Source organism: Cryptomeria japonica, chromosome 9 (genome assembly GCF_030272615.1).
Source record: "Cryptomeria japonica chromosome 9, Sugi_1.0, whole genome shotgun sequence".
In the NCBI taxonomy this organism is placed as follows: domain Eukaryota; kingdom Viridiplantae; phylum Streptophyta; class Pinopsida; order Cupressales; family Cupressaceae; genus Cryptomeria; species Cryptomeria japonica.
The window spans coordinates 116,650,536-116,669,856 of NC_081413.1; positions in this window are offsets into that span (position 1 = coordinate 116,650,536).

Sequence of the window (19,321 nt, forward strand, 5' to 3'; positions counted from 1 at the left end):
TCCAGAAGAAGTTGAGTTTGAAAGGAGACAAAGTCTATTAAAAGAATCTACTTCATCATGTGCACAAATATGTCAACTCCAAAATGCAAATGAGGTCAATCAAGAAGGAATTTATAGCATCAAAGATGTGTGCACGGATATAATCCATTCATTTAAGGGACAAATGTCAGTTGAAGGACCACTTAAGTGTGAACTACCAAATGCTAATATTAATCTTGTTAAGACTAATTCGGAAACGCTTGAGAAAGACAATTCTCAAAAACATTTAATTTGTGGTAATACCTATTCTATGCCAAGCTATGATCATTATGTCATGAACATTGAAACACCTAATGATGACAGTGATTATGATTTACCCCTTCTACATCCTGAACTAATTGATTGGGATAATTTAGACAACCCCAAACTAAATGTCTTTTCCAATGATCATGACTTAGCCATGTACCTTAACATTGTTGAACCCATCCATCCTAAGATATCTTCCATTGCAGAATCAAGTGATGTTTCTCATAGTCAGGAGAATGCCAAACTTCCAGTCACAAAAGCGAAATGAAACAAGGAAAGAGACCTATTGTTGAAAACCATTTCATGGTAACATTAGATCAATCAAAAGAGAAAACAAAGGGGGTATTTGATGGTGAAAACCTCCTAGAGGCACCAGAAGATGGAAAGTTTGACATTTTTCCTACATATTTTCAAGAGAGATTTGATATCCTGATAGAACCAATAGAAGCAGTAAACATTGATACATCAAAAGATCCTAAAATACTTCATTTCACTGCCTCATTATCAAAAAGAGAGAGGAAAGAGTACAAGGAATTATTTAAGCAAAGACAAATAAATTTTTCTTGGTCTTACATAGATATACCAGGACTTAACCTAGATCTTATCATGCATCATCTTAATATGGATTTAAAAGCAAAACCTGTTAAGCAGAAGCTAAGAAAGATGCATCCGCATATTGTTCTCCTTGTCCAAACCGAGCTCAAGAAACTATTAGAAGTGGGTTTCATAAGACCAGTTGCTTATCCAGAATGGGTCTCAAGTATCGTACCAGTAACAAAACTAGATAAGAGCATAAGAGTCTGCACATATTTTAGAGATCTGAATAAAGCATGTCCAAAAGATGATTTCCTGTTACCAAACATTGCTATCATAGTGCACTTATCAGTAGGCCATGAGATGTTTTCATTAATGGATGGCTTCTCAGGATATAATCAAATAAGAATCGCACTTGAAGATCAAGAGAAGACAACTTTCACCTATGCATGGGGAACGTACTACTAGAATGTTATGCCATTTGGGCTTAAGAATGCAGGAGTGACTTATCAAAGGGCTATGATGATAATTTTTCATGACATGATGCATACATTCATGGAAGATTATGTCGATGACATACTTGCAAAATCTCACACAAGAAAATAACATTTGAACATTTTAAGCAAGATTTTTGAGACACTAGAAAGATATCAATTGAGATTAAATCCAAAGAAATGTGCATTTGGAGTAACCTCTGGAAAGCTCCTTGAATACATTATATCAGCTTGTGGCATCAAAGTAGATCCTGGAAAAGTTAAAGCTATCATGGATATGGAGTCACCTAAGAACATAAGTCAATTGCAATCTTTACAAGGAAGGTTGCAATCAATCAAGAGATTTGTTTCTCAATTGGTCGATAGATGTCTTCCATTTACCCATCTTCTACATAAAAATGTTCCATTCAAATGGGATATAAAATGTGAAGAAGCTTTCTTGCAAATAAAAGAATATCTTATGAGTCCTCCAGTTTTGATATCACCAACCAAGGGGAAACCATTGTTATTCTATGTCTCAGCAACAAGTGTATCATTAGGCGCTCTCCTAGCTCAACATGATGATGAAGGAAAAGAAAGAGCAGTTTATTATATCAACAGAATGCTTGTTGGCTATGAGTTAAATTATTCCTCAATTGAAAAGATATGTCTAGCAGTTGTATTTGCAACCCAGAAGCTACGACATTATATGTTGATTCATTCTGTAAAACTAATAGAAAAGATAGATCCTCTCAAATATCTATTGAGCAAGTCAACATTTTTTAGGGAGACTAGCCAAATGGGTTATGATACTGAGTGAATTTGACATAGAATATGTTGACCGGAAAGCTATCAAGGGACAAGTCATCACTGATCAATTGGCTGATGCACCTCTACATAATAACATGCCTTTGCACATCGAATTTCCTAATGCAGATATCTTGACAGTAAGTACAAACTTTTGGGAATTGTACTTTGATGGTTCTTATACTCAATATGGATCAGGTGCAGGAATCTTTTTCATCATGCCTCAAGGACACACAATTCTGAAATCATAGACTACGATTTCCATGCACCAATAATACTGCAGAGTATGAAGCATTGGCTATAGGGCTTTAAATGGCCATTGAATGGAATATTAAAGAACTACATGTCTATGGTGATTCACAACTTGTCATAAATCAAATAAATGATGAATATCAAACAAAGGATGATAAGCTTATGCCATACAAACAACTGATAGAGGAATTTAAAAGACACTTTAAAGAAATCACATTCACACAGATTCTGAGAAATGAGAATAAAGCAGCAGATGTGATGACTACAATAGCATCTCTCTTGCAAAATAAAGAGAATCAACAGTGTTACAAATTTCTCATGGAAGATATCTTAACCCCTACCATCCAATCCTAGCATACCTATCAAATTTTCCATATATCAAGAACCAGTGAATCCTTATACGATCAAACCTACCAATATTTGAAAGATCATATCCTTCCTCTGGAATTATCCCATAATCAATGAAGAAACTTTATCCATCAATCCTCTCGCTATACCATTATTGTTGATATCCTATATAGGCATGGTCTAGATGGTACATTATTGAGATGTCTTGAAAAGATGAATCTGAGAGAGTTATTAATGACATTCATGCGAGTATTTGCGGTACACACTCAAGTGGTTTAACATTGGCTAAGAAACTTATCTGTATGGGTTACTTTTGGCCTACTATGGAAAGAGATTCATTCATATATGCTAGAAAATGTAGACAGTGTCAGATCCATGGAAATCTAATCCATGCACCAGCACAAGAGTTATATCCTATGATAGGATCATGGCCATTTTCACAATGGGGTCTTGATTTGGTAGGAAAGATCAATCCTTCATCTTCTAATGGACATAAGTTGATTTTGATTGCTACTGAATATTTTACTAAGTGGATTGAAGCAGTGCCTTTAACAACAATGATAGGAAAACAAATATCATCATTCATCTTGAATTACACAATATGTCGCTATGGCATTCCTATGACCATTATCACTGATAATGAAAGACCATTCAAAAATCAAGATGTGAAAGAACTATGTGAACAGTTTCATATCCAACATAGGTTCTCTACTCCATATTATCCATAGCGAAATGGTCAAGCTAAGGCATCAAACAAAACTATCTTGAAAATCTTGAAGAAAATAGTAAATGAAGCTGGAAAAGTCTAGAACATTCAGCTAAATCCTGCTCTTTGGGCATACCAAACTAGCATCCACACTCCAAAAGGGGAAACTCCATATTGTTTTCTCTATGGATCAGAAGCTATATTACCTATAGAAGTAGAGATACCTTCTCTACGTATATCCTTGCACGGTCTTATACCAGAAGAAGAACAATGAGTTTCTTGACTCCAAGAACTAGAACTGATTTAGGAACGTTGCCAAAATGCAATAGAACATTTGAAAGTATACCAACAAAGAATGGCAAGAAGATATAACCACAGAGTCAAGCCACGTATTTTCTAGATTAGAGATATAGTTCTAAGGGAGAATCCAAGAAATCAGCAAGACCGAGAAAAGAAGGGAAAATTTGAACCAAATTGGCTAGGACCTTTTGTCATAGTAACAACATATGGATCAGAAGCATACAAGTTATCTACTCTTGAAGGTGATTGGTTTGATGAACCTATCAATTCTATCCATCTCAAGAAATTCTATGCTTGAGATATAAAGTCCTGAAAAAAAAAAAAATCAATAAAAAGCATATAAAGTCCTAAAAAAATCAATAAAAAACATATAAAATCCAAAAAATGTAATAAATTTAGATGGTGAAAACCTAGTAAACAGGCGCTATCTAAAAAGTGAGTTCCTCCATCTATGAGATCGCTTTGTGCACCTATCCACTCCATCCTATCACATCTATCGTTGCTATCTATCGCTAGCTTATCCAAAACATCTTTCGCATCCATTGCTCTAAACCATTTAGCAAGAAATATGTAGCTTACAAACAGTTAACCAATCTTTGACATACTTGTCATATTCACTATCTTAGATTTTATCAGCATCAATCAATCTGCATTTGTATCCCACCATGGTTTGGATCTTGATCAATTCATATATCCATAATAATTTTTGTTTTCGTTGGGGCCAAAATCCAAATTCCTTTTGCTAAGGTGATCTTTTGAACCTTTGAAAAATACAAAACATTCAAAAACTTAGAAAAACCAAAAACATCTAGGGTTTTGAACCAGATAAAAAGACTCAAAGCAAAAAAAATCAAGGCATTTCATAACAACTGAATCATCAAACTTAGAAAATGAAGAATCAACCAGCAAGCTATACAGGATTATCAAAGATCATTCATTAAGATGATTATATCAGTTAATGACCATTAGAACATGTGAATGACATACAAGGTTCAATGTTTATATCTTGATTTTATTGCTAATCATGTACTCTATGCAACTCAAGGATGTCCATGACTAGAGAAGCTATGATGGGGCATGATTATTTTCTTTGATTGTTATTTGTGGTTTATCTCTTACTAAAGTATGTACTTGTCGAAGGATATGATCGGCAAAAGATCAAGGAGGATGTTACAAGTCATGCATGAAAGGAGATAATCCTTGTCTGTTCTGCAAGCAATACTTAGGTCAGCGTGATCCATTATATCAAGTTGCTTGTATTAACTTGCTATATCAAAATCCATGTAAGAAATACTCAGGTCATCTTGAATCATTATGTCAAGTTGCTTGTATTTTCTTACAACATTTTAAAGCTCAATGATGAAATCAAGCACGGTTACAAGATCGCATATGAAGAATGGCAGCGCCTTTTTTAGTTAGATCATTTCATTAGCTCATTATTCATCTACATTATAAGCATTCATTTGTCAGTTGTATTATAAGCATATGATTTCATTAAATAGATCAACGATCATAAATAAAGATTGAGTATACTTGGACAAACAAAAACAATTTGCATTTAAGCATTATAGGTGCATTCATTTCTTAGAATCATTTTTATCATTGCATTAGTTTGCATTTAATAGCATGCATTTCATTTATCATGTAGTGTATCATCACTATTATCTGCATTATCATTTTATAACGATCATTTAGTTGCATCTTTGCACTTAGATTCATAAATCATCATAAACATTACATAAAAACTCAAAAATATTTCATATAGATCATTTGCATTTACATAATCATAAATCAAAAGCAAATCAATCATTCATTTGCATTCCATATAGATCAATACATTTGCATCATTTAAGTTAGAAATTATTTCCATTTGCATCCAAGATCATCGAAAATCAAAACAAAAACATATAATCACTACATCCATATAATCAAAGCATATAGATCATCAAAACATAAAGCATCATCATCAAATAGAGTAACATGCGTATAAATCATCATCATAATATAGAGTCCATGTCTGCATATAGATCATCATAAAATAATAAAAAGTCCAAGTATACAATGATATCAGACAAACAATACAAATGCCTCATCCAATGCAAATCAAGTCAAGGTTGTCCTGTACCACTACCCCCTGACTTTATCTGTCTCTGTGGTTGTGGGTGAGAAGATCCTCCACATGCCTATCTCCCATGCTCCCCACTCCTCTAAGGAGGTCCCATGACCCCACCACTGCTAGTATCCATCAGCATAGTGGTATGATAACTACCTGCTCTCTGGCTCTCTGCAACTGCCTCCTCATATTGTCATTGCTAGTGGGAAGTCTCCTTCCTAGGCCAAACTAGTGCTCTAATAGTATCCACCGAGAGAGTACCTGATCCAACCTGTTGAACATGCTATAGAAGACCCTGAGTATCATGCTATCTCCTAACAACTCTATCCTACTCAGTAATAAGAGTATGTACCTGTGCTCAAAGCTGATCAATCTGTGCTCTCAGACTATTAATAGTATCCTGCCCTGGCACATCATGCTCTAGTATAACCACATCTGGCATATCATGCACTAGTGCAACCTGCTCTGGTACATCCTGTTGTGGTGCATGAATCCCAATCCCCTCACCATCAACCTATCCAACTGCTAGAATATCAGTCGGAGTAACTATTTGCACCTGTCATCTAATTAGAGGAACATGATCCTCAGGATCCTCCTCATCTCCACCATGTACTACAATAACTCAAGGATCTAGCTGAATCTGTCTGAAATCAATGCCTCTCCCGCAACCCCCATCCAGTCCAGTCACCCTGCCTCCTATCAATGGCAACCCTCTTAGTGATCTCATACCAGTCCTGCCATGCTCTCTCCCACCCATAGGACGTGCTCTCTCAATCCTACCAGCCATTCCAAATGGTCCTCCATGGACTTTCAATCGACCTCCCCTCTATCTAGGTCTCCTACCACCACCTCCTCCATCCCCACCATCATCTCCACCTCCCCCAACCTCATGACCAACTCTAAGCTCTCATCTTTGTCTGTGTCTCCTAGAAACTAGATCATCTGAGTCATCCTCATCATCTCCTAAACTAGGAGGAGGATATGCTGGATTAGTAATGCGAGGAAATGGATGAGCTAGTATATACTGACCATACTCTGCAGTAACCCCAGGATCAAGAATGTGTAATCTCATATCATAAGCCACTCTTAGAGTAGCAAAAAACTTTTCACAAGCAATATCAAATGACAAGAATGGTCCCCAATCTCATCTATCTCTATAATGTCGAGCATATATCATCACACCAGTAGGCATAGCTTGCATGATACCAAACTATCTCAAAATTCGACCAATCAACTGTCGCTCAACAATAAAAGGTGTCTGCCCAATGAGATATCTACTCTGCATAATACATGGTAATGTCTGTGCATCATCCATCTATGGCTCACAATCAAACTATGGTCTCCAAGTGATGTTGTCCAATGAATCAAGCACCCAACGCCAATACTCCATCTTACCCAACTTATGCTGAGTAAGGATACCTACATAGAAATATATAAATGGCTGCCTCTCTCCATGAACTCTGTGATGGATAGGCCGAGTAACAACAATGTGCTCCCAGCAACAGATCTGCAATAAAGTGCATCAAGTAGATAAACTCGCACTCTCATCATATACTACCTGATGAAGATCATGATATAAGTGTGTCAGCATGTAAACACCCCACGCATATCGAGTATGATACTAAATCATACTAAGGAGAATCTCACCCCATCCAATGGAAAAACCTCATGATCTCCTATCAAGACATATAAATCCTCCAATCAAACCAACAAGAATAATAGGAAGAGCCTCGTAATACATCACCATATCAACCCATCGGATCTCTCCTCTACCAATGCTCTCATCAGCAAACACAACTTTGCAAGCCTCTGTCCCAACCCAATCCTGATAATCATACTACACAAGCTCACCAGTCACAGGGATATGCAGAATCCTATAGACATCCTCCAGAGTCACACTAATCTCACCCATCGGCTGGTGGAAAGTTTTATGCTCGTCGTACCATTTCTTGGCCAATGCTATCAACAAACCTTTGTTATGCGTAATCTCAGGCATATATAACAAATGCAATGTAACCACTCATTAGGGTAAAGTGACCTTACAAGGTACCGTATTGAAACCTACTTTCTCATCCAATCAATATGAACTTGTCGAATAGCTTGGAACAAAAACTTGCCCATACATACATTCTCAAGCTCCTATGTATCTCCCCTTTATATGGGGTCATCCTATAGAAAGTATTGCAAGAGATTTTTATACCTACCAACCTACATGTGGATCAATTTCAAGCCATGGTGGGACACCTCTCTTTACATCATTACCTTGCATTCACTGAAAAAGATGATCCATCTCAACCCTATAATTCACCTCTCCACATTGAAGCCTTTATTCATAAACACTAAATAAAATAAGTCTTGATAGATGGAGCAGGTCTAAATATTTGTACCTTAAATTTGGTTCTTGCATTGGGATCATCTAAAGGGATTGTACAGATGTAAAGAAGAAGATAACAATAAAAGGCTATGATGATGAAGAGAACTCATCCAAAGGAATAGTAACATTGGCAAACAGGGTTGGGCCAGTAGTAAATAATATGGTCTATGAAGTCTTAGACCTTCATCTCACTTACAACATTCTCCTAGGCCAACCATAAATAAATTCCATGAAAGTTGTTCCCTCCATGTACCATCAATGCATCAAATTCCCACATAATGGTGTAGAGGTGACTATCCTAGCTGACCCAAATTCATATCTCTATTTCCATAACATTCATCTTAAGCTAGAAGCCACCATTCCCATCAATTGAGAAGCTAATTCATTGACATCTTCTATTGATCCTACATCATCAAAATCTTCTATATCCAAACAACTTGAGATAAAGTAATTGGAGATTATAGCCTATAACAATCCATGTATCTCAAACAACTTATATACTTCATAAGACTTATGGAAAACCACAATCATCTAAACATGTGTCAAAAGTTTCTATCAAATGGGGTGAGATGGAAGATGAAGACCTTTTAAAAATATTGTATGAGGACTCAAAGGAACAATCAGATCAAAATAATTTTAGAATACCTAATGAAAACTATGGTAAAGGTTTCAATTTCTTACAAAAAATGGGATATGATGGCAAAGGTCCTCTTATAGAAACAAGGAATCGTAGAACCCTTCCAACTTGTGTTAGTACCTAAGAAGAAAAGGACCAAAGGATTGAGATACACACCTTTAATATTTTGTGGTCTTGATACTAATCTTCCTACTCAACCAACATCACAAATTGGTCAATCAAGTTCTATAGTTGATACTGCTAATAATAGTGAAAAATCTAAAGAATATTATCCAATGATGGATTCTAACAAATGGGAGTGGTTCTGAAATAAAGAATACAAGAATTAAAAAAATTCTTTGTTGATGAGGATAGTAGGTCATCTGATGAGAAAGAAGAGAAAACAAATACTAGAGGTAGTGGTGACAGAGCTATATTCATGGCATTATAAACACTAGATGATAATACTAGAATGAAAATAGATGATGAAAATGATGATGGCTATGTAATAAAAGAATTACTTTGTTCTAAGATAAATTAAAAAAAACTGAAAAGGAAATTACCTCAGGAAGTAAAAAAAATTGAGAAACTCTTTTAGAAATTGGATGAAATAGAGAAAGAAATAATTGAAATAGAGGAAGCAAAATGAATTCAAATATTGTTAGGAAAGTTGCAAAATAAAGACAAGGACAATGGCAAGTTAAAACAAAAATTGTTGCATTAAGAAAAGATCTTTTCAAAGAAAATAACCAACTAAAGATGAAGTTTGAGAAGAGTATAGAGATGTTGGATCAAATAATTGGAAGTCAAAGATCATCTCATATTAAAATTGTCTTAGGATTCAATATAGAACAAAAAGGAAAAATATTGAGAGAAAAATAAGAAACCGAAAGCAGTAAGGATAGAAGAGAAAGGAATCAAAAGTTGAATAACAAATAAAGTTGAGATGTTTGAAGAGAGATGAAAAAAAGACATGGTTTTATTCAAGTTTCAAGCTATAATAAAAGTTCTAGAAGGAAAGCACCTAGAGGACAAGGATTTAGTACCAGGTTCAATTATTCTTTTCTTGGTTATTATTTTAATTGCAAAAATTTTGGTCATAAGGTTATGGATTGTTAAAGAGGTCCAGTTAGAAGAATTTCTTTTTTAGCAAAAATGTGGTTGCTCCATTGTTTTATTTCAATGTCATGTGTCATAAGTACAACAAATTTGGTCATATTGTATGAAATTATAGAAGTAAATTTGTGAGTATTTTTGTACTAGAAAACAAAGGAAACAATGTTGGAAGTCAAAATAATAACTCTAAGAAGGTTTGGAAAAATAAACTAGAAGAGTAGAAACAAGAAAAGTCTTTTGCATCCTAAACAATATTCCATGCTCAAAAAGAGAAGAATATGTAGATAATTTATAGTAAATTTTCAAGCCATGTGACTAGGGATAAGAACAACTTCATGAATCTTAAAAGGTATGATGAAGGAGATGTTACACTCGGTAGAAACTATGTTGCTCAGATTGTCAGATTGGGTACATCAAGGGTCTTGATATTGGAAAGAAAATGATCTACAATGTCTTGCATGTAGAAGGCTTAAAAATAGTATTTTAAGTATTACTCAAATGTGTGACAATGGACACGGTATATCTTTTAATGAAAAAGAATGTGAAATCAGCAACAAGGAAAACAGAGAATTTATTGTGGGAGGAAGAAAAACATATAGTAATGTATATTGTATACACCTAAAATTGGCTATGAGCAATTAAATAAATATTTATATTTATTTAATAATTATTCTTCTATTAAATAGTTAATTTGAAAAGATGAATTTATTTAATTCATTTTCATGTCTTTCTATTAATTAATATTTAATTAATTAATTCATCTATTCTATTCTTCTAATTAATTAAATATATAATATTTAATTATTCCTCTAACCAAGTGAATTAAATATCTAATATTTAATTATCTTCTCCAAACAATTATTCTCCTATCCTATAGTTTCAAATATTAAATAATTTCTAAATTATTTAATCCCTTATCCAACTCACCCTTTCATCTCCACTTCATCTTCCCTTTGCCAACTCATCAAACATGTGGCTAAGGAAATTAATATTTATTAAATATTAATTCATCATTTACCTTCAACTTCCAAACTTAATGAAAATTGTGTACGTAAACATATTTCATAACCATTTCCTATATTCTCTCCAACACCCCCTAAATCTTAGGAAGGACTTGAGTCCACTTGTCCTCTCATGCCTAAATTTCCTCCAACCATCCCTAGATTCCCTCAGTCAGCAACCCAGTCAAGGTGAGATGAGTGACACTTGTCTTCTCCTTCCCCCTTTCTCTCAACCTTCACCTTTGCTCACAACCATCCAAATCTGTAGATCTCATCAGGACCATTGATCTAAGCCACATCATCTCATCCTCTCAAAGTCTATAAAATCAAGAGCTTCAGTTGAGAGAGAGTTAGACTTCAAGAGACTTCAAGTGCATTTTGCAAGCTAATCTTATGCATCCGTGAGTTTTTGAAGCAAATAGAAAATAACAATTATCATATAGCATAATCATGTAGTATTTGCATATCATACTATCAGTTAACTACAAGTTATTAGTCCATTCTTCATATGCCATCTTGGAAGCCAACAGTGCATTGTTTGAGAGCACACCATCTACAACCAAGAACAGTGGAGTTAGGACACAATGAGACATAAGCCATGAAGGTAAAAATAGCATTTTTATTTCATATGTACTTCATGTAGTTTCATTGTTTGAATTTGGATTTCCTGTATGCATTTCCATTGGTATTTTGTGAAACTATCGTATTACAGATAACATTCTGAGGATGAAATTCAAGCTCAGACATATATCATTTGAGTGAGGTAATTGGACAAAATTATTTTATCATTCAAAGAGAAGAATTTTGGTTGTGACATAGAAGAATGGAACATATTAATTTTGATGTTCTAGTGAGAATTCTATCTACAAGTTGCAAACCATGCCACGAAGAAAAACATACAAAGGCTAAGTTCCCTACTAAGGATTATTCTACCACAAGGCCATTGAAATTGATTCATAATGATCTAGTTGATCCTATGAGAATAAAGAGTCTACAAGGTGACAATTATTTCATTATTCTTACTAATAATTATTCTAGAATGTCTTTGATTGGTTTTTTAAAAGAAAAAACAAATTCTTTTGATGAGTTTAAATCTTTTACAGTATTAATTGAAAATCAAACCAATAGAACAATAAAATGTTTAAGATCAAATAGAGGTAGAGAGTTCACCTCTGATAGATATGAAGAATATTTCTCAAAGCACAAAACCAAGAGATAATATTCAGCACCTAGAACTCCAAAGTAGAATGGAATAGCCAAAAGAAAGAAACAGAATATTTAGGATATGGCTTGAACTATGTTAAAGTAGGCATAGTTACCAAATGTGTACTAGAGAGAAGCATGTCAAATATTAGTGTACATATTAAACAAAGCTTAAATCAGAGAAAGACAACAAAGACCTCATATGAACTATGGAATGGGATACTAATATTACCAAGATATTTTAAAATCTTTAGAAGTAAATGCTATATCAAAAGGGATGAAGATAATTTGGGTAAGTTTGATTCTAGATCAAATAAAGGTATTCTTCTTGTTTACTCAATGAATGGAAAATCATAGATATGGTACAACAAGAGACCGAAGAAAGTTGTGGAGCATGCAAATATAAGTATTGATGAGTTAGCATTACCAAGTGAAGCTCTGAAAGAAAATGAAAAAGTTGACTTAGGTCACAAAAGTGATAAGGACTTTGTAAATTAATCAAAAATAGCAAGTGAGAAGACTTTAAAGTAAGGTATGTACAGAAGAATCATTTTGAAGAATAGATCATTAGAGATAAAGACAGAGGCATTCAAACTAGAATAAAAACACAAAAATTCAAGTGAGCAAGTACATTTTGAATTAGTATGAAAGATTGAGCCTAATAGTTACAAAGAATCAAGTAGAGAGAAGGGATTGAAAGATGCTATGGAAGAAGAATTATCACAAATAAAGAAAAATGAGGCAATGGGAGCTTGTTCTAAGACCTACATAAAAAAATATGATAGGTAATAAGTGGGTTTTCAAAAACAAGTTACTAAATGAAGAAGGTAAAGTGATCTAAAATAAAGATAAGTTACTAGTATGCAAAAGAGCATCTCAAGTTGAAGGTGTAGACTTTGAAGAAACATTTGCTCCAGTGGCAAGACTAGAAGCTAATGATTTTGGCTCTATCAACATTTAAGAATTTCAAGGTTTATGAAATTGATGTAAAATCTACATTTTTGAATGGTGAGTTGGAAGAGGAAGTTTACATTGAACAATTGGAAGGATTTCAAAACTCGTATTGACAAGATTTTGAATAGGACAATGTATATTGCAATTAAGCATCATTTCCTAAGATAGAAGGTGGAAAATAAGGAGGTGAAGTTGGAATATGTAGATACCAAGGAAAAAATAGAAGATATCTTCACAAAACCTCTTCCCAAGAATACTTTGATTATCTTTGGAAGAAGTTAGGGGTTATTTCTCCCTTTTCTTGAATTAGAGGAACTATAGGGCGAGGGGAAATTTTAACTCTATATCACAAGAAGGATGGTGGTCGTGATGGTGAATGTAGAAGGGAAATTCATTAAAATCAATATTTCATGGACTTAGGGAAAGTTTTTCTAGAATTTGAACAATGAACTTTAAACCAATTTATCAAAAGGGAAAAAATGAGCTAAAAAATTTAAATATCAAAGGGAGAGAATCGTTGAGCTTTCCCATTGATATCAAATGGGGATAAATGGACTCAAATAAGTTAGAACAAATAGGGGGATTCAATCGATCCTAAAATATTAGATTCACTGGGTCTTGATGTATTAGATTTATCTAGTATATGGGTTGATGTGCTTGATAGTTCTGATACTTAATATAAGTACAGATCCAATAGCTAACAAGATGAGAGGGGGGGGGTGAATCATACAAACTTAATCATCCATAAAAACATCAGATTCAACCTCGGTAACATATATATTAGTCATATAACCAAAAACTATCAAACATGAAAACTCAAAAGCATATGAACAATATTAACCTCATAACACTAGATTTAACGTGGAAACCCAAATAGGGAAAAACCACTGTGGGATTTCAGACCCACTAAGAAATATACTCTTCTAGAGTATTCTTGGTTAAAAGCAAATCCTGTTAAAGATTACAAACACATTGCTAGATGTGACCCCGTTAAGGGATTTCCCTCAGATCAGTTAGGATCTTCACTTTGTTAGAAGTGACCTTGTCAAAGGATTTCAAACACTCAATTAGAATGTCACCTTGTTAGAGGATTTACATATAAGACTGTTAAGTCCACTCAGTTAAGAGATTTCTTGTCACTTTCATAAAATAATAGTAATACAATCTATCTGCAACTTCACATCTAAAATGCTAAAGCAGATTCCTATTTGTTCAATACAATATAGACATAGAACTAATCTTGTCTATCTGCTGGGCATCAATACTCCGTTATTCTAACAGGTCTTCAAGCTTCTGTGCTCGGTAATCACTATGTAGCATCCCTATGCATACACTTGCCCGCATACATTGTTTATCAACAATTTCCTATTTATAAACAATCTTCTAACCACTTAATCTCCTTGATCACATTTCCCATGATCAATCATAGCCATCAGATCTTCAATCTTGTCTAGGTTCATTGTATCTTTCGATCTGAAAATGTTTTACCCCACCTTGGAACTTGTGTTAGGGTAATGCAGTTCAATCTGAGCTGTAGATCTTCTTGCCAACTTTTCATTGCCTTAGATTCGTTTAATAAAATTCTTCCATGGCTTGTCAATCATTGATCTGCTCCAGCTCATCAGCTTCTTTCATTAAATATCACATGTAAACATTTAATGCATTCTGTTATAGCTCAGTTACAACTCGGTGAACACTAAACTTCACTCAGTAGACATTTTGTCTTCATTAACCGATTGCAATAACCTTAGGGTTTACCGACTGGGTTCTTTGCTTGATAACATAGTATAGTATTAACCTTTACATTTTACAACATATGTATGATGTTAAAACAATCTAAAACATCAAGATCTCATCATTGTCTGACTCGGTAGAGTTGCCCATTGAATAACTTATCCCCTTATTCATCATATTCTTTCATGTGTCTTTACCGACTCCTTTATAATCTTCATATCATATTTCTCAAGATATGGCAACATCATACTGAATTAGAAAATCAATTTCTTGACATCAATGACAAAATAATAATATCAAGATAGTAAAACATCTTTAATCAGTTATGTCCATAATCATCAACAACCTTCTCAATATCCTTATAATGTAATATTGCCAACAATCTCCCCCTTTGGCATTGATGGCAAAACCAATTGATTTGATCTTTTAAAAAAATCAGATTGTTGTGATTCTAAAATGCTGAAATGCTCTCCCCCATTCATTAGACTTCTCTTCTATTTTTTTTTTCTCAGTCTTCTCAGGTCTTCTCCCCTTTTGTAGGTCTTCTCCTCCTTAGGTCTTCTCCCCCTTAGGTAGGTCTTCTCCCCCTTTGACAACAATGCCAAAAATAAAAAGAACTAAAACATAATTTCTTTCTGTAAGAAGTTATTGCCTGCTATTATGTATCAACTTAGTCTCGGTCAAAGCATTTATCTTCAATTCCTGTTCCCTGTATCATTCTTTGTATTATCCTAGTATTAATTCCAGTATACTTTCAGAAAAACATTCTAAAGTGTATCAATCCAACATCAACTTCCCAAAAGATATTCAATAGAGTCATCGAAGTGATGCTTTCACCGAACTCGGTTAGTGAGTAAAAGATAGGGGTAGGACACCTAAATTACTTCTGAGATATTCAAAAGTGTCCTTTGGTAGTGGCTTGATGAAGATATTAGCTATCTACTCCTTTGTGTTAACATATTCCAACACCACTTTCTTCTCTTGAGCTTCTTCTCTAAGATAATGATATTTGATAGAGATGTGCTTTGTCTTAGAGTGCATAACAGGGTTTTTTGAAATATTAATGGCACTAGTATTGTCATAGAATATAGTTACTGGCTCGGTAACTTTCTCATTTATACCTTCCAACAGTTGTTTGATCCATGCAATGTTGGTACAATTCAATGCTGCTACAACATATTTAGCTTCGGCTATTGACTGAGAAACACATCCTTGTTTCTTGCTAAGCCAACTCACTAGTCTTTCTCCTAAGAAGAAAGCTCCTCCACTTATGCTTTTTCTGTCATCAATGTTGCCTACCCAATCAGCATCAATACAAACTTTTAAATCAAAATCATTTCCTTTCTAATATACTAAGCCATAATCTTCAGTGCCTTTCAAGTATCTGAAAATTCTTTTGATTGCAGTCATGTGGATTTCCTTAGGATCTGCAAAGAATCTTGCAACAATCCCTACTGCATGTGCTATATCTAGCCTGTTGTGAACAACATATTGCAACTTTCCAATCATAGATCAGTAAAGTGTCTCATCAACAGATGCAGATTCATCATTCTTTGATAGTTTACAGTTGGTAGTCATAGGAGTACTTACTGGTTTTGAATCCTCCATTCCAAATTTCTTCAAGATTTCCTTTATGTACTTGGATTGAGTAATGAAAATCTCATTTTTCATTTGCAGTGTCTGTAAGCCTATAAAATACTTTATCTCACTGATTAATGACATCTCAAATTCTTTGCTCATTTCATTTCCAAAGTTCTTGCATAAAGAGTCATTTCCATAAAATATAATATCATCAACAAATATGGTTGAGATTAGTATTCCATTTTCATCATTCTTCATGTACATGTTGTTGTTCTCACTTGTCCTTATAAAACCAATCTTAATGAAATAAGAGTGCAATCTCTCATACCATGCTCTAGGTGCTTGTTTCAGACCATATAAAGCTTTGTTCAATTTACATACCTGATCTTTATCATTGCCATCAACAAATCCTTTAGGTTGTTCAATGAAAACTTCTTCTTCTAATATTCCATTCAGAAATGCAGATTTGACATCCATTTGATATACCTTGAAGTTTTTGAAAGCAGCATATGCCAACAATGTTCTAACTCCTTCAAGTCTAGCAACAGGTGCAAAAGTCTCACCATAATCAATTCCTTCTTCTTGGGCATAACCTTTGCAAACTAATCTTGCTTTGTTCTGAATGACCTCACCTTTTTCATTTAGCTTGTTTCTGAAGATCCACTTTGTACCGATTACATTTTTGTCCTTCGGTCTTGGGACCAGTGTCCATGTGTCATTCTTCTTGATTTGATCAATCTCTTCAATCATAGCATTTATCCAATCTTCACTGTTAAATGCCTCTTTCATAATTCTCAGTTCAAATTCAGATATCAAACATGTGTTCTGTCTCAGTTTGTTCCTTGTCATCACTAGATCATCCTTATCTCCTATAATCTAACTTGGTGCATGGTGTCTTCTGACATACTTGGCTAATACAGGCTCGGTAGGTTCTCTATGATCTTCTTCATCACTCGGTAACTGGATATTTTCTACATTTTCTTCAACAGTTATCTCGGTAGGACTTCTCGGTTGCACATAGACAAATTCATCATAGTCTTCCAGTTCTTTGGAATTCCCTTCATTAGTTCTTTCTACAAATTCATCAATTTTCACATTTGCACTTTCTACTATTTTGTTAGATGATTTGATCAGACATTTAAATGCTTTGCTTCTAGAAGAATATCCTAGAAATGTTCCTTCTTCACTTTTCTGATCAAACTTGTCATTTCTATCATCTTTATGAACATAGCATTTACTTCCAAAGATCTTAAAATAACTTACATTAGGTTTCTTGCCATACCAAATTTCATAAGGTGTCTTCAAAGTACCTTTCTTCAATTGAACTCGGTTCAAGGTGTAAACGGTTGTGCTTATTGCTTCTCTCCAAAATGTTTGTGGAACCTTCTTCTCAATCATCAGTGTTCTAGCACAATCCACAATAGATCTATTTCTTCTTTCAGCTATTCCTTTCTGCTATGGAGTTCTCGGTGCAGAGACTTATCTTTTAATACCATGATCATTGCAAAATAAGTTGAACTCATCAGATGTGAACTCTCCTCCTCTATCTGATCTAAGACATTTCAGTTGTCTTCCTGTTTCATTTTCAACTCTAGCCTTGTACCACTTAAACATTTGAAAAGCTTTTGATTTTTCTTTTAAAAACATTACTGACATCATCCTTGAATAGTCATCCACAAATAATATGAAATACTTATCACCATAATAACTTTGAACTTTCATAGGACCACAAATATCAATGTGCACAAGATCTAAAATTCCCTTAGAAGTGTAGGACTTACTTGTAAAGCTTGATCTTGTCATTTTACCCATCTGGCATCCTCAGCACATAGCATTCTCAAGTTTTTCAAGACTCAGTAGACCTCTTACTCTGTGCTTCTTACTTATCTTGATCAGATTATCAAAATTAACATGACGAAACCTTTTATGCCATAACCAGGTATTATCAATCTTTGCATGCAAACACTTATTGTGAGTTGAGTCAAGGTGAAATGTATTACCTTTTGTTTGTGTCTCGGTAGCAGCTAACTTTCCATTCTTGTCATGAACTTTGACAATTCCTTTCTGAAATTCCATTCGGTAACCTGTGTTGTTTAGTTGTGCTACACTCAACAAATTATATTTCAAACCTTCAACCCAATAAACATCATTGCATCTTGCTTTATCAAGAAGTTTTATGGATCCTTTACCTCTTACCGGACATGGTGCATCATTACCAAATCTAACATAGCCTCCATCATAATCTTCTAACATAACAAACTTGTGTTTATCTCCTGTCATATGATGTGAGCATCCACTCTCTATAATCCAAGAATCATTAGTGTTTATGTGAGATATTAGGGCTTTTTCTTCATACCTTTCTTCATCTGATCCATCCTTGATAACCACATAAACAACTTCTTCTGTGTCAGTCTCATCTGATTTATCATCTTCAGATTCCTCATCAATAATTAAGCATGTCTTTCTATCTCTTCTTCTGAAGTCTCGGTGTCCTCTGTAATGATTATCCTTCTGTCTTTCATCTCAGTAATCTCTCTTTTCAGTGAAATCTTTGTCAGGACAGTTAGAAGCCATATGTCCAATCTTATCACAATTGAAACATTTCAAAGGTAGTTTTCCTTTATACTTACCTTTGCCTCTCGATAACCTTTTGGCCAATAGTGCTTCAAACTCTTCTTGCTTTCTGATTTCTTCATATAGTTTGTGTACCTCCTCCATGTTCTTCCAAAATCTTTCACTTGCTCCACTGTGATCTCCTTCAAAGTACTTATACTTTCCTTCATTGTAATCATTAGATTTATTCAGATGAAAAGAACTAAATGCAGATTCAACTTTATTTACCGATGACCCATTGTTATCAAAATTACTTAACTCAAATGCATGTAGCTTACCAATAGTAGCATCGAAGGAAACTGGCATATTGG